Below are 16,790 nucleotides of genomic sequence, written 5' to 3' on the forward strand. Positions count from 1 at the left end.
TGAATTTAGCACAAGCTGTGCAGGCCCTAATTACACCCATTAAGGATGCTAATTACATACCTGAAAAATGGGCAACACACAAAACAACCAAGTGCAGATCCCAGCTTCCCAACAGGCAGAGGCTGGGAACAGGGAGCCCATAATCCCTTTCACCACACAGATGCTGTCCTTGGCCTGAGAAAGAGCAGCGTCCCGCAGGCAAAGACATGTTCTCATCTGCACAGAGGAGATAACTGCACCACACCCGGCCTCCAGTCCTGCAAATCCCCATCCATCTCCACCAATGGCCTCTACACACCATCCATCCTTTTGCCCAGCCAAATTCTCTCTCTTGGAAGAGACACACACACACCTAAACTATTAAAAAAAACGCCACCGAAAACTCACTGGAAAGACGAGGTGGAAGAAAGAAAGTGAAATAAGTTTGGCCAACAAAGCTTTTTTTTTACTTCTTCCTCCTGTTCTGCGTTGCTGTTCTGAGTATCTCTGCTGACCCAGCCACTTTGAAGTGTGCAGCCTTTGATTTGGACAAAGATTAGGGCATTTGATCCCCAATTTAAAGAAGTTGGCACACAGGGTTGTTTTCATGGCAATACAAAAAATCACTTTGACAAAAAATCAATGGGTGATTCTCGCTGGCCTTCTCTCCTGAGAGTGAAGTGCATCATCTCTGTGTGTCTCAGTGTGGCGGCAAAGTGTTTATCAGGCGACCCACTGGCCAAGGAGATTATTATATTGACTCCTCACTCACAGTTCAGAGGGATTCGGCAATGACAAGCATCTAGCACAGGGGTGCCCAACCTTTTTTGAACCGAGAGCTACTTTTAAAGTTGCCAGTCTGCAGAGATCTACCAGTCCAAATAGAGAGGCGTAGCCATTACTGACAGCCTACTACCAGGTAAATACACACTTCTACTTGTATAAAACTGACCTTTGTACGATTAATACTTCATAAAATACTGCAGATCCTTTATCTTACCTCTTTCTAATCTACACACATACAAGTATTTAACTGAAGTTACACAACAGTGTTGTTGATACAGAGTTGGAGTTTATTCACACGTCACATACTACAGTAATGTTTTCAAGAAACATTGAACAGTGCTGCCACATATGACACAGGAAAAAAGAAAATACTCTTTATTTGCCATTATATAAAAATAGTGTTGCTACAAAAGTATAAATTAGGCTTACTAATAAGACAACTCAGATCTGAAGCTACACAGGAATCTGCTGCCAAAGTGCAATAACAAAGACACAATTAATCAAACCCTTTTTTTCTTGCATTTTAGTAGAGTATACAAATAAATGCCTTTAAAATAGAATGCAAGCAACTCTAGTTTCTTAACCTGAATTGATAATAGACTATAATCAATTTAAGTTTGCATTCTTATACCATTTTGTACAATAATTATAATGAATAAGTTCAAACAAACAAAAACTTACAGCTGATTAATAACGGTATCTAACTTGAGTTTTTATTATATCAAAAACCTGTTGAAACCTGTTATTTTTACTGTCCCCCAAAAGTGCGTCGCAGCCTCCAGGAAAGCTTCTTTCACAACTTCGCCGTCTTCGAAAGACTTCATGTGTTTCTCAAGAACGTGACTGACACGATAAGATGCTATGGTAGCAGCCTTGCTCTTGTTGTTGGGCCTGGTGAAAATGGACTGCTGTGCATTTAGCTGTCCTTTCAGGCCCCTCCCCTTTTGGGAGCGTAGGGCAGAATTAGGAGGGAATTCCGTCTCGTTGCGTTTGTGCACTGTTTTGAAATGCCGCTCCTAAATTACCCTTCTTCGATAAAGCCACGCTCGCATTGCAGATGAGACAGATGGACTTTGAATTGGAAGAGATACAAACATAATCATCCTCCCACTCGGAGTAAAAATTATATATTTTGGGCTTTTTTGCTTCTGCCATAATTGCGGTCTTGTGTGTGTGCGGACTGTCACTCCTGTTGACACGGACATGGCTGCTTCTCAGGTCGACTATTTTCATTTCCTCGCTCCTCGGTCCTCGGTCTCACCGGAAGTTGATTTGCCTGCGCCATCTTGAGTACCGTCCCATGGCTCTTATTTCTGCCGGAGGACCGAGGATCGAGGAGCGAGGAGCGATCATGGAGGAGCGATAACCGAGGAACCACCAGACCATCCTTCGATGAAATCCTCAGATACTCACCCCGCCCCCTTACTGTGTATCGCTCACTGATTGGACGAGGCAGTGCATGCACTGATCTGATGCTTCTTGACATGAGAGCAGAGTGAAGAAAACACATGAACCTCACGAGAGTCACTCCTCAGTTTATACCGTGTTTTGTTTCAATTCATGTATCATTTAGTTACACATATGTGATATATCTGAACAACAAAGTGGTCAAAAATCATTTAATTCATTTTTTGGAAACATTTTCATGATCGCTTTTTTCGTTTTACATTTTCATTTATTGTCATTTCCATTCAGTCAGTCATTAAGTGCTATTGAAATGTTAATATGCTACATATCCACACAAACACACAAAGTGTGCAATCCAATGAATGTTAATCCAACTGGGTTTTGATAGATAACATATCTCTTTTTCTTCTCTCAATTATGTTATTTCTTTAGTGCACTCTAATCAATATTAATCAAACTATTGTTCGTTTATACATTTTAAGAATGGCGTTTATCTTTTTTGAGAATTAGTTCTTATTTTATTTATTGGGGTCTACAACAGATGATACAAATGTTTGTGTCAGTAAATGTGTACTAACAGAGGCGGGGGGGGTGTGTGGAAATAACGGGGACATGAGCTGCTGTCAGACGATCAGCTGTGCAGCGTCATCACAAACGGACGTCGCTTCACGTGACGCTCCGGAGGAAAGGACGTCCCATTGCTCTTAAAACTAATTTCCCTGCTTCTCGTGGTTTCCTTGCGTCCCTCCATGCTTCCCTGGTGGGAGGGACTAAACGCAGGGAAACGACGCAAGTGAGGGAAGCAAGGATTTCATTTAATCGACCTGAGAAGCAGAAGTCAGCGAAATAGTGCCCACTGACTGCCCACCAGCCACGCCCCGACACATGGGGTCACACCGGCCAATCACAAAGCTTTGATGCGTTCAAGTGCATTATTCTGGCACAGGAAGATTATGTTATAGGACATTAACGATAAAACAGAATATTGTTGTTCTATTTTTAGACACATCTTGCGATCGACTGGGAATCTCCCCGCGATCGACCGGTCGATCGCGATCGACTGGTTGAGCACCCTGCAACAGGTGTATAGAGAGCTTTCGTAACTGCATGAAGATACACCAGAAGCAATCTCAGCTAGGAGCTTTAGCCACTGCAGATAACAAGGAAAGGGACATTATCGTCTTTATGGTGTCAAAGGCTAACATCAGACTATTAGAAATGCTTCCCTTGTAGAAGTCTCCAGGCACAGCAGCTGGGTTCAAAGCTGCAGTTCATCTGAATCACACACCCAAAGTGTTCTGACTTGTCCCTATATAACCGTGCAGATAGCGTAGGTTTTATTGGATGGGGATTTGACGTATCAGTCACTAAGATTGTTTGTTTTGTAGAAATTAGCTTAAGTGAAGGCAGCAATGAGTCAAGATTTGTTTTTCAAATTTCATTTTGCATTGTGCACCAATTCCCATTACAATCCATAATGTATTGTGTGAGACTGGGCAATAATGACATCAATGTGTCAACCTTCAGAAATGTTGTTATAGTGATAGATAACTATCTCTTTAATAGTATTATACATTAGCTCAATGAGCAAGATTTTGACAAATGACATTGTTAGCTTCAAGCGGTTGTTGCTTTAATGCGATGATATACCTTGAACTAATTTCACTGGATTAACCACCAAAAGATACTTTTTTCTGGTTAATTTACTTAAATATTATGTCTCAATGTAATTTCCACAAAGTGCTCAATGTCATGATTATTTATCAACAGGGTACGATAATACTATAGTCAAGTAAAAGTAGGGTTTGTTAGTAGCATAGACTGTATGGTTAGTAGACAACAAGTGACTGAATCCAGATGAACGTAGAGAGTAGGCAGGTTGGAAATAGGCGTTATCGTATACCCTTTTTCTATGCACTTTTCAGCCGTGCATACTAAACAACTCAGTATCAATCACACAACCGGCCTCCTCAGTGTAACCCTTATTGGTATCAACCACACAAGACAACACAACAAGCGTAACATACATTAAATAACAAGTGGGTTCAACAAGCATCTTAAGCAAAGCTACAACAATTAATAGCTTGACCGTTCTTGTAGAATTAACAGCATAATTAAACCTCACAAAGGCATACAACAGGGACATGTCCAAATAATATAACTCCACAGGGGATGCAGCAATAACCACACAAGTAAAGAGCTGCTGTTTGTAAGCTTCACACACACACACACACACACACACACCCCCACACACACACACACACACACACACACACACACCATGTATACATCACTTCAGGGGACATTACATTGACTTACATGCATTTCCTGGAGACTTATCCTAACCTTAACCATAACCAACACATGCCTAACCCCCAACCCTTACCCTTAACCTAACCCTAACCCTAATCCTAAACCTAACCAAGTCTTCACACTAAAATTAATGATTCCCCTCATGGGGACCTCCAATTTGTCCCCATAAGGGAAGCCAGTCCCCACACGTGACTATGTAAACAGATTTAGGTCCCCACAAGTATAGTAATGCTAGACCACACACACACACACACACACACACACACACACACACACACACATACACACACACACACACACACACACACACACACACACCTCTGGAGAGATAGGCTACAGTGTTGGTGTATCCTCACTTGTCTGAAAATGACTGCGAGCACCGCGAAGTCCACAGTCTGCTCTACCCACTCCTCCACAGCACTCAGCCTCTCAGAAGCGAACGCAGAAATGACCAGTTATCATTGTTGATGTTTAGCATGCTAGCCACCGTGAGCATGTAGCTGGTAACGAAATGTGTTGGGTGTGTTCGATTCGGGTCACTTAGCGTAGTGGCCGGGCGGTGCATTCAAATCACTAAATGTTCAGGAAGTTTAGGAACTCTCGCCGGTTTAACAATAATGTTAAACTTAACCCATTATGACATAATTCGTTATTGTATTGCACTGTTGTTGCCTGCGTTTTTCACACTGGCACTGTTGAGTGTTGACCACTCCCTCGCAAATAAATACCACACTGTGATAAACAGTAGACACATTTACTATATCACCAACCCCTTGTAGACATGGAGGTTGTAGCAGAAATGTCAGAGCCACATATCTCAATATTGGCATGCAGTCATGCAGGTAAACTGAAACTAGGTTATGCACGGCTATATAAAACCAGAGGTAACCTACAGGTTTTTTAATCAGCCATCATATGACAAAAAGCAATGGAGAATTATTGTAGAGAAAGAGAGAATAAGAATTAACCATAGGTCAGACATTGTGTCTAGTGCTTGGACTAAATTACAACTAAAGAATTAAGCCATACAAATTATAAAGAGCAAAACACATTTGTGTTAAGATCACATCCAAGTCCACCTACATTGCTGTGCATGCAAACTACATTGCATCTTGTACTTTCATTACATATTCTTCTGTGAGTGGGAATTAAATTGAAGGGATGTGTGGTTATCAGCATGAGCAGTTTGCTGAAAGTGCATGGACAATCCCCTAGATTCCTTTTTGGAGCATTAAAAGCAATTGATTAAACTGTATTCCAACAGCAATTCTGTCGTTATAGCCCACTCCAATATTAGTGTTCAAGGGGAAAAGTGCATAATCCTATTCTTTCAAAACTCTTTATGTCTATTTCTGAATTATTCCCTCGCTCGCTCTTTCTTTCTTTCTTTCTCTCTCTCTCTCTCTCTCTCGTCTCTCTCTCTCTCTCTCTCATCTCTCTCTCTCTCTCTCTCTCTCTCTCTCTCTCTCTCTCTCTCTCTCTCTCTCTCTCTCTCTCTCCTCTGTGTCTGCCTCCTTTATTGCTGCCTAACAGCTGCTTCTCCTTTGGCCAGTCTCCATGTGAGACTGAGGAGGGTGAATGGGTTTTTAATTGTACTTGTTAACGCTGCTTTCTCTATGGTTCTCCTCCCTAAACCTGTAATGACAACACTGCCAGATCGGAGGAAGTAGCAAGAGGAGGAGCAAACAGCAAGGGTTTATGAAAAACACTAGAGCCTGATCTAAGAGTGAAACCTACAAATTAAGAAGACATTGATGAGGCATGAGCTGAGCTATTTGAAGTGTATTATTCTCCTCTCTATTTTCTTTTGTTGGTTAATCCATTTTGAAGTGTTTTACTCAAGTACCTCAGAGAAGGCTAGGAGGAATAAAGCAGTGATGTTGATCTTCCACTCCCTGAGCAGAGACCACCAGCACAGCTATATCTTTAAATTCCAAAATCCTAAACAGATGAATTCAAGAAGCCTTCAAGAGGCCTGCTGCTGTAGCTATAGATGCTATGCATGTGCAAAGAGAAGCCCACACACTACCATGAAATCATCCTCATTATTCAACCTTTTTAACCTCACACTAACACTTTTACATTAACAAGGTGACCTTTCTGTGAGCCATTACTGCATCATGAATTGAGGAAATAAGGAGAAAGCAACATAGTAAAGAATCCTATACTCATTAAAACAAAAACTGTATAGTCAGAAGATGGGCTTCAAAGAATCCAGGTATAGGTCAGGTCTTCCTGTCATGAAAGATGATGGTGTAGTGCCAGGAAAAGGGAGTCGGAGGCGGTGTATTAAGAACAGAGTTCTAATCTTTATTAGCCATTAATAACAGAGAGGTTATCACATCAACTGCTCTGCTTGATGAGCTAGCAGGAATGGAAGCTAACGTTACAGGTGTTCCCACTAAAGGGTCCGTGTGGCAACACAATACGAGAGGTGAATTATGTCCAATAACGTGTCACCACACAAGCCCCCCCAGAATTCACGTGTAAACAAAATCCGTATGGCGGGGAGGAACAATCCGCCTGCCCCCACGAGACCTGCGCACCGGAGTCGGTACAGCGACCTCCGCCCGTGCGTCCCCTGACAGAGGAGGGACCGGAACAACAGGTCCACACTCCCTGACAGGAATCAAAGCCGGGGGTCGGCCCCGTCTCGGCGGCCGAGCCAGCACCACCGGCCGGTCCACGTCTAAGTGAGCAGCCTTCACCCGGTCAATCGAGACGTGCTCAGCCTTACCGCCCATGTCGACCACCAGGTGTTTTTCACCGTGTTCCAAAACCCGGAAAGGTCCATCGTAAGGGGGCTGCAGGGGGCCTCTGTGTGCGTCGTGACGAATGAAGACGTGCCCAGCCGAGCGTAGCTCCGCGGGAACTCGAGACCCTGGCGCACCGTGCTGAGTAGTCGGGACTGGAGCGAAAGCCTCCGCCGCGTCACGCAGAAAAACTCGCTGGGCCATGGCAGACCAGAGAGCTGATGCATTTGGGAGGAAATCCCCCGGAACTCTCAGCGGCTGACCGTAGACCATCTCCGCTGTAGAACACTGCAGATCTTCCTTAGGTGCGGTCCTCAGGCCCAGCATCACCCAGGGCAGCTTGTCGACCCAGTTACCGTCCGTAAGGCCAGCCTTGAGGGCCGCCTTCATGGAGCGATGGAAGCGCTCGCAGAGGCCGTTAGCCTGAGGGTGATAAGCGGTAGTCCTGTGCAGCTTAACCCCCAAACCGTCTGCCACAGCGTTCCAGAGCTCGGACGTGAACTGAGAGCCCCTGTCTGAGGAAATGTCTGACGGGGTGCCAAAACGACACACCCATGTTGTAATGAAGGCCCGGGCAACGTCTGCGGCTGATGTCGAAACGAGCGGAACCGCCTCCGGCCAACGGGTCGTTCTGTCCAACATGGTGAGGAGGTAGGAAAACCCCTGAGAGGAAGGCAATGGACCAACCAGGTCAATGTTGACGTGATCAAACCTCCTCTCAGGCACCAGGAAACGCTCCAACGGGGCCTTCGTGTGGCGGTGCACCTTAGCGTGTTGACAAGCCACGCACTCCCTGGCCCAAGTCCTCACGTCCCTTTTCAGTCCTTGCCAAACGAACTTCGCCGCTACCAAACGTACTGAAGGTTTAACGCCGGGGTGTGACAGGCCGTGCACAGCCTCGAGCACAGGACGCCTCCAGCTGGCAGGGACGATAGGCCGCCCCAGGCCCATAGAGACGTCACACAGGAGAGTAATGCCTGCGTCGCCGAACACCACGTCCTCCAAGCGCAGCCCCGCGCTCTCCACCTTCAGAGCCTGGACGCCGGGATCTGTGACCTGGTCCGCCAACATGCGAGTATAGTCCAGGCCCAACTGGACGGCACAGATGACGACCCTGGAGAGGCAATCAGCAACCAGGTTCGACTTGCCAGCCACGTGCTTAATGTCCGTAGTGAACTCCAATATGTAGGACAGCTGCCGCTGCTGACGTGCCGACCAAGGCTCTGCCACTTTTGACATGGCGAAGGTGAGCGGCTTGTGGTCGACAAACGCCGTAAATTCACGGCCTTCCAGCATGAAACGGAAGTGCCGCACGGCCAAATAAAGTCCGAGGAGCTCCCGGTCAAAGGCGCTGTATTTGCGTTCTCTAGGCGTCAGCTGGCGGCTGAAAAAGGCGAGCGGCTGCCAAGCGCCCTCCACCCACTGCTCGTGCACTGCGCCGACCGCGTAGTCCGACGCGTCCGTGGTGATGGAGATGGGAGCCGTAGATGATGGGTGTGCCAGCAAAGCCGCCTGAGCCAACGCGGTCTTGACCTCAGCAAAAGCGCCGTCCGCCTCTGCTGTCCAGTCGATCTCCTGGACGGGGGTCTTGCCTTTCAGCGCTTCATACAGCGGCCGCATGATGTGTGCGGCCCGGGCGATGAAACGGTGGTAGAAAGTCACCATCCCCAGAAACTGACGAAGCGACCGGGCTGTGAGTGGGCGAGGAAAAGCCGCAACAGCCTCCACCTTCGCTGGCAGAGGTGTCGCACCGCCCTTGGTGACGCGGTGTCCCAGGAAATCGATGTCCGACACCCCGAACTGGCACTTTGCAGGATTGATGATTAATCCGTGTTCGTTGAGCCGTGTGAAAAGGGCTCGGAGGTGGGACAGGTGCTCCTGCACTGAAGCGCTGGCGACGAGTATGTCGTCGAGGTAGACAAACACAAACGGCAGGTCCCGCAGCACCGAATCCATCAGGCGCTGGAACGTCTGAGCGGCATTATTGAGTCCAAAAGGCATCCGCAGGAACTCAAAATTTCCAAAAGGCGTTATCACTGCTGTCTTGGGAATGTCCAGGGGGTGCATGGGCACCTGCTGGTATCCACGCACCAGGTCCACCTTAGAAAACACCCCCGTACTGGTCACCAGTGTAGTGCCAGGAAAAGGGAGTCGGAGGCGGTGTATTAAGAACAGAGTTCTAATCTTTATTAGCCATTAATAACAGAGAGGTTATCACATCAACTGCTCTGCTTGATGAGCTAGCAGAAATGGAAGCTAACGCTACAGGTGTTCCCACTAAAGGGTCCGTGTGGCAACACAATACGAGAGGTGAATTATGTCCAATAACGTGTCACCACAATGGCAACATTTAGCATGCAAACACGCACACACGCACACGATCAAACTCCTTTAGCTGTTGCAAGGGAAACATTTTTATTTAAATGTTTTCCTCAGCATTGGGATACTTTGCACCTGAAATGTTCAGGTAACTAGCAAGAAAAATATGTCTGTAAAAATGTCAAGCGTTGTGTCACAACAAACATACAAGAATATTTAGACTACATGTTGCAACTACATCATACAAATAAGGGTAATGGTAAAATGTTTATCACAGCTAGAGCCAAGTCTTAAATTCAACAGATAGAAATATGTGGTGTTACAGAATAACAGTAGATAGATTTCATACTCCAGGGACACATTAATAATGACAAGCGCCGAGGCTGTGAAACTTATAAACAAATGCTGGAGTACATAACCCCTGAATGCTTAAAACTGAGTGACTGCGGCATGCAGTTGGATGAGTTGTGACACCCATCTTAAGTGAGATGGATTACAGAGAGCCAGTTTGATTTGAATAACAAGCTATTTACTGGCTCCGATATGATGTTGCAACCAAGCGGAAAACTGTGGGGTAGAGCCGGGAAGCCAATACGGAAGTGCCACACACTGCAGTTCATATATTGGCCGATAGGCGATGGCTGCAGAAAGGAGCAATTTCCATAGACCCCCATGTTAAAATGCCCAACTTTACAGCAGAAAAAAACATGTTTCTACCCCTGTCTCCATACATTTTATTAGCGATATAGTTAGATTTCACCTTCATGATTATGGATCTGTGAGTGAATTGTTTTCTAACGCGACCCTTTTATTTATATTAGGTCTTAAAGTTTGTGCATAAATTAGGGCGTGGTCACATTGAGTGACGGCTCTGTCAAGTGCCTGCCGCTGTTAGCTTCTTGTCTCTCTGCTAGCTGCTCCGTGTAGCTAGCTACAGGGACTCTGCCTGCTCAGCTCATCCAGCAAACACAACTTGTAGCCGGCCGGGGTTGTTTGTTCTTCATGCTTATATATCGGACTATTGTGACTCGCTCTGCGGTTAAAACAGATGGTGCATGAATGCGGTAAGTGAAATTCGAGTGCTTTATTTATGTATTAATGATTTTAATCAGCCACGTAATGAATGGTAAGGCTTGGGTTAGCATGTAAGCTAGTGGTAGCTACATCGGTGCTAACGATTGTAATCGTAGCCTCCAAGTTAAAATCATAGACTGTATAAAGGTTACAACTAAATAGACAAGTGTTAAGTGGGATAATACTGTTGAACAAACGGCTTCAGTTTGAGGTTGATAAAATAAGGTTACATCCTTGTAACTTAGAGATATTTTATTATATAGGTAGAACTGTATGCATCTAAGGTTAATTTAAATTGGCTATGCTCAAGTATGTAGACAAGCTAATGTCGAAGTAGTGTATGTGAAATCAACCTCACAATAAGATGTGTGTATATTACAATTATTAATGTCATATTTCAAGATGATTACTTAGATATTACAATATGGTTGGTTGAGCTGGAGTTCATTATCGAGCTTACACGTTAACGTCACAGTCATCTGAAGAACGAACCCAAACCTTGTTGTTTTTATTAATTGCATTACCAAATGGGTATCAAATAAACAGTAAGCATTGGTAACACAATTTCCAAAGTTACAGTAAAATAAAAAGGACCCTGACTCGGACAATACACAATCCAACATGTTCAACAGAAGAGAATCAGTTATATTGTTTGTACACATGGTACTTTACATATATATATATATATATATATATCTCTTTGTTTAAGGTGTCCAGGTGATGCAGACAGGCTGGACCAGAGAGTGAGAGACATAACTGGACTCCTCACAGCAGTGAACTTCAGCACAGGTACAAAGACTCTATTTTTCATACTGTACAAAGAATCAAGAAATATATTGATTTAAATGAATGAAGTATTGACTTGAATACACTGATATACATTCCATTAAACAATACTAAATACTAGATCACCTACACATCAGTTAAGTTGAGGGTTTTTTCCATGCAAAAAGTTACATTTAGATGATAACAATCAATATGACTTTGTCAGCTTTCTAATTTAATGTATTGAAGGCAAATATATTTAACACATAGTGAGAACTGCTGCTATTTATCTCTCAATATTGTCTGTAAAAAACGTGGTAAAAGTTATTCTTTCAGTGAGACAACAGAGCAAGCTTCTACAGTTGCACTACGTTTTGATAACAGTTAAATATTATGTTGATAATAACATATATTTCAATGTTGATGAACTTCATACTGTTCATTCATAATCTGATTGTCTTTGTAGCTCATTGTTGAAATAAAAAAAAAACATTACAATTACAAAATAATTATATCTACAGCCCCTAAACACACAAACACACCGCTTTCATAAATAACACACTTGTTCTGCAATAATATGTTTTATGTTTCCTGTCATTTTTGTTAGGAAAGGACATGCCTGAAAGACACGACATGTTCTCCTTCTCTGAGGGTCAAGAAGAACATCCAAGAGGAACATTAAAAGCTGATGTTATGAGATTTCAAGACCAGTACAGGACATTCACTAAGAAACTACTTTTATTGTAAAAACAGTCAGCTGATCGAATGCAGCTATTTCCACATCTACACTCCATCAGCTGATTATTTATATTTGCCTCACAACATGTACCTTGTTTTGCAACGTCATAAATAAATGGGGCCAATCTTCAGTCAGATGTGAATGTGTAATCTAATATTTTCAGTAAGAATAATGGACAAAAGGAGTGCAAATACAAATATAATTTATTGAAATGTGAACCAAAAGTTAATCAAATGTTTTAAATAAAAAGCACATATGGACAGAAGGTGTAAACCTATTAAATGTATTAAACACATTTAGTCAAATAAAGTGACCGACTAGGCCTGTGCAGTTGGTATCAGCTTTGCCCAGCATGGGCTCCTCCATCAGGCCTGGTCCTCTCCAAACCAACAGACAGGACGTCCATCACACGGAGGTTTCTCCCTGAAGTCTCTGCAGCTCTCTGGACACCACGCTGTCTCAATCCGTCCACACTGAATATGAGATTGGGAAAATGAAAATAATAAATGCTTTAGACAATAAGAAACATAAAGTTGACTGTTGAGTTGCTCAGTTTTTTTAGATTGTCAATACTATTACTGTATAACTAATATCTCAGGTTAAGAGGCACATTCAAATAAAGATTGGTCTTTAAATACATTTTATCTTTTGAATTGTTTGTCTAAAGTCAATGAACTAGAACTGGTACTTAGTTTTAATGATATAGTCTGGTTATTATGCTGTTTGGAGGAGGCCTCACAGGTAAGAGCGCTAACTAGCTACCATCACATGTACCTTAGCTTGACTTAAATGTATTAAACGTATAGTTAAGTGATATCAAAATATAATTAACTAATGTCATGCAAACATATTAATATTTGCTTGATTCCAGTGTTGAATTTAGCACAATTGCATACAAACGTTAAGGGGTTTTAAGATTCTGAAGTATTATGTTAAAACTCAATAACTTAGATTATTATTTATAGTTTTGCTGTATAGTTTCATGTCCGCTTACCTTAGAAACGTAAAATGCGACGGCAGCGTGCAGATGGGGAGCATGTTAGCTTAGCTTGGTAGCTTCAGCTAGCTCTGGAACTTTCAGCTCGGTGGCAGCAGGCTCCGCCTCTTTGCCTGTCTATGGTTGCAGACTGTATATATAAATGGACGTAGGGTCCGTGACGTCACCCATAGGATTCTGCAGAGTTGCCCGTGAAGCCCTTAGTAGGCGGCTCGACGGTGTCGTCAGAGTCTAGCTCCCGCCTTCTCCAAATAAGGGCAAAGAGGCGGGACCTGCTGCCAACGAGCGTGACGTTCGAGTCCTAGCTCAGGCTAAGAAGCTAAGCTAACATGCTCTCAGTATCAATCGAATGTAAAACATGATTGATGAAAGTAGTAAATCGGTCAGATTTGACCCGAAGACAACAGGAGGGTTAATGCCATATTCACTTAGTAACGCATGAACAACTTTTACAAATATTTCTATATAGTCTGTGTTGGTAAATGTAAACAGTGTAGTTCCACTATATAAACGTTACATTCAAAATCAAACGAGACAATCTGCAAGATAATTAGCTATTTGGTATTATTCTTAATGCTTGTCATTCACACGTTAATAAAATAAAAGAAGTACCGATACATAGCAGAATAATTGTGGCGGTGTTCAGCTTAATAAGCGTTGCTCAACATCATTTATTTAGCTAATACTACAGCGGGCTGCAGGCGAACCAAGTCCGCGTTACGATGCATTCCTTGATCTCCAGTTATAACGCCGGACTCCGCCGCTGGCCGAAACTAACGGAGCCCCAGGGTGCTAGCTACGGCCGCCGGGACGCGCTAGCGAGCTAGCACCCTGCAGCCCCGTTAGCTTCGGCGGCGTGGACTCCGGCGGCCCACCCCTTTTAACATTTGCTCCCGTTTAGCATTATGGGCGTCATAGCCAGGGGCGTCGCCTGGGGTAGGCATCCGGGGCTTTAGCCCCGGATGTTTTTTCTTTAGCCCCGGACAAATTCTCCCTCAATAATATAATACATTAACCTACTTTACCTATAGGACGGACGGCAGGAATGTAATTTCCCATGTTCAGTGAATGCAACACAGAGGCAGACGACGCCACCAGACCAATCAGAGAGTTGCATGGAAATAAACGTGTTTTATTGGCTGACAGGTACGTACATCTCCTCTGTGACAATGTTTAAACTTTAAACTTTAAACTGTCAGCCCCGGACGCGGAGATTCTGAAGATTAGACATTTCTTTAATAAAAAAGACGGCAATTCTCAGGTGGTGGCTCACACAACAACCCCAGAGCCAGATGAACAAGGTATGTACCTGTCAGTAAACTTACAAGTTATGCGAACATGTAAGCAAAGCATACATTATAGCTACGTTGACGTTAATTTGAATCGCGCGGGTAAGCTAAACCGTTAGCAAGTAGCTATAGCTAGCCAGATATATTAAATAAACACTTAGTCATACAATCTAAATGTTGTGTTTTTTAGCGTTACTTGGTGATTTCAAAGAAAGCTCTCTGGGAAATGTTGACTTACTGTCTGTGTTCGACATGAAGCTAGAAGCTACCTTACAGTAGTACACAGTTGATCCTGATTCCTGAGTCCTGTCAGTTAAAGTGTTTCATAGTTAGCTTAGCTAAGCATCAACCTAGCACTGAAATATATATATATATGGATGTTATGTGACAGTATTTCTGAGAAAAAGTCAGCTGAAATGGTGGCATAGTTGCCACTGCTTTACGTGTCGACAGCATGTTTGAACGTATTTGCAGCAGTAACTGTGGCTGTCTGGCCACTGACGTTGCCATAACAACACCTGCATTTAAATGTGCAACCTCTTTTTGTGACAGATTTTGCATGAAAATATAATTATTCTGATTTATATTTCCTATTGACAGCTAGTTTATATGTGAACATTATGAGATGGACAGCCAGCTAACAAGCTTTTTATACAAATATTTCAGATCAAAGGGAAAGGGAGCAAGGGACACTATGCTCCCAAATATTAAGCCTTGACCCGCATCTTAAAATTGATATGATCAAAAAATGATCTGCATTGTCGGAGGCCTTTTTTCCTCATTATCATGTCAATTTGTACAGCTTTCCTTAGTGTTGAATGCAGAAAGATGACTATATTAGAGTATTAAGTGAAAATGACTATATTCAAGTTTTAAGTAAATATATTAAGTGAATTACTCAAACTGCATTTGTATAGGAATGATTCTGTCCTATTGGCAGATAACTACTCTAACAGTGATATCTACAAGAGATGTAACTATTTTCAATTGGTTAGTATTACATTTTGTGACAGTGTGGTGACACTCATTTTAATGAAGACAAATGTGTGTATCTTGAAATTCATTTATTTGACAGAGCTGGAAACTGATACATACTTGTTTGTGTTTACCTACACAGTCATCACAGATGAGCCAAACAGAGTAGAGGATGAAGAAAGGAGAACAGGAGAAAGGGACACACAAGAAGGAGATACAACAGACAAGAACGACAATGGAGACAACAATGAACAGGAACACCAGAACAGACAAGAGTCAATGAGTAACATGACTGATTTAGGGACTGCAGATACAGGGCCAAGGCAAGTGAGACACCACTGCTTTCCATCCAGCATGTTTGGCCAGCAAAAGAGATCATTTCAACCGCAAACAGCAAGAGATGAGGGATTATTATTTCCTCCTTCCATCCCTTTTTTCTGTTTAATCTGATTACTAACTACTTCTAATAATTTGACATAGTTTATGATTTAATTGGAAAATGAAGTGTTTTTTAAATAATAAACCCGTTTCTGATTCTGATTCTTTGATTTCTTTTTGACATATGGGTGTTGAGAGATGTATCCATATCTCTTAATGTTGCTCTCAAAGTGCACAAGATTGATGCTTTTAACTTCAGTATTTAAAAAAAGTCTTCCTGGGGGACCCCAGAGGAGGTGAGTTCCCCCCAAAATAGCACTTTATCTCTGCTTATGTAACTCCGGTGTAGTGTCCCCTCGTCAACAGATCACTCAGAGCTGGTGATTACTTTCCTGCATTTCAATGGACAGCATATAAAAAGGACACGTGAGCTGCATTGCTTAAGAGATCCTCTCATGCTATCTCTTTTACAAAATAAGTGTCCAGTCAACAACAAAACATCAGTGATCGTATAGTGGTAGTATATTTTTCACAAGCAATGTGAAACATTAAACTTATACAAACTGGTGTACAAAACTCACATACCTGCGTTGATCTCCTGGAGTGTCTCTACTCTTTCTTCTCCACATCTCTTGTCCACCATCAGAGATTGCAAACATTTCAGAAACAACTAGAGGTAGGGGACAAACAACTTGTTCGCTGGGCATGTCAAAAACCTCCCTGCTTTGATCAAGACTTTAGGGAGCCTTTCAGCCCCTCTAGTAAAGGGACTGGAAAGCAAGCTTTGCAAATTCAGTACCATCTACATGCTTGTCCTGTTCCAGACACTGCTCTCAACCACTCAGGGCCTGCACAAATACCTGCAGAAAGAAACAATTGACTTGGTGCAGGCAGTAGATTACAAAACAGCAGTTGAGAACACACTGAAAAGTTACCAAAGTAACGAGAAAGCACATGAGGTCTATGACAAGACCAAGGCCCTGTGCAATGATCTTGATATTCCCGAAACTGAGACA

General features: G+C 43.0%; 1 protein-coding gene across 2 annotated transcripts in view; it reads right to left on the reverse strand.

The window, feature by feature from the left end:
- Positions 1–4,758: 4,758 nt before the first annotated feature.
- mrc2 (mannose receptor, C type 2) overlaps positions 4,759–16,790 on the reverse strand; it is a 52,534-nt gene continuing 40,502 nt past the window's right edge. For both annotated transcript variants that reach the window (XR_004569358.1, XR_004569357.1), the window contains exon 30: positions 4,759–4,803. The gene's annotated coding sequence lies outside the window, so the exon portion shown is untranslated. The remainder of the gene's footprint in view (positions 4,804–16,790) is intronic.

Source organism: Gymnodraco acuticeps, unplaced genomic scaffold (assembly GCF_902827175.1).
Source record: "Gymnodraco acuticeps unplaced genomic scaffold, fGymAcu1.1, whole genome shotgun sequence".
Classification (NCBI taxonomy): domain Eukaryota; kingdom Metazoa; phylum Chordata; class Actinopteri; order Perciformes; family Bathydraconidae; genus Gymnodraco; species Gymnodraco acuticeps.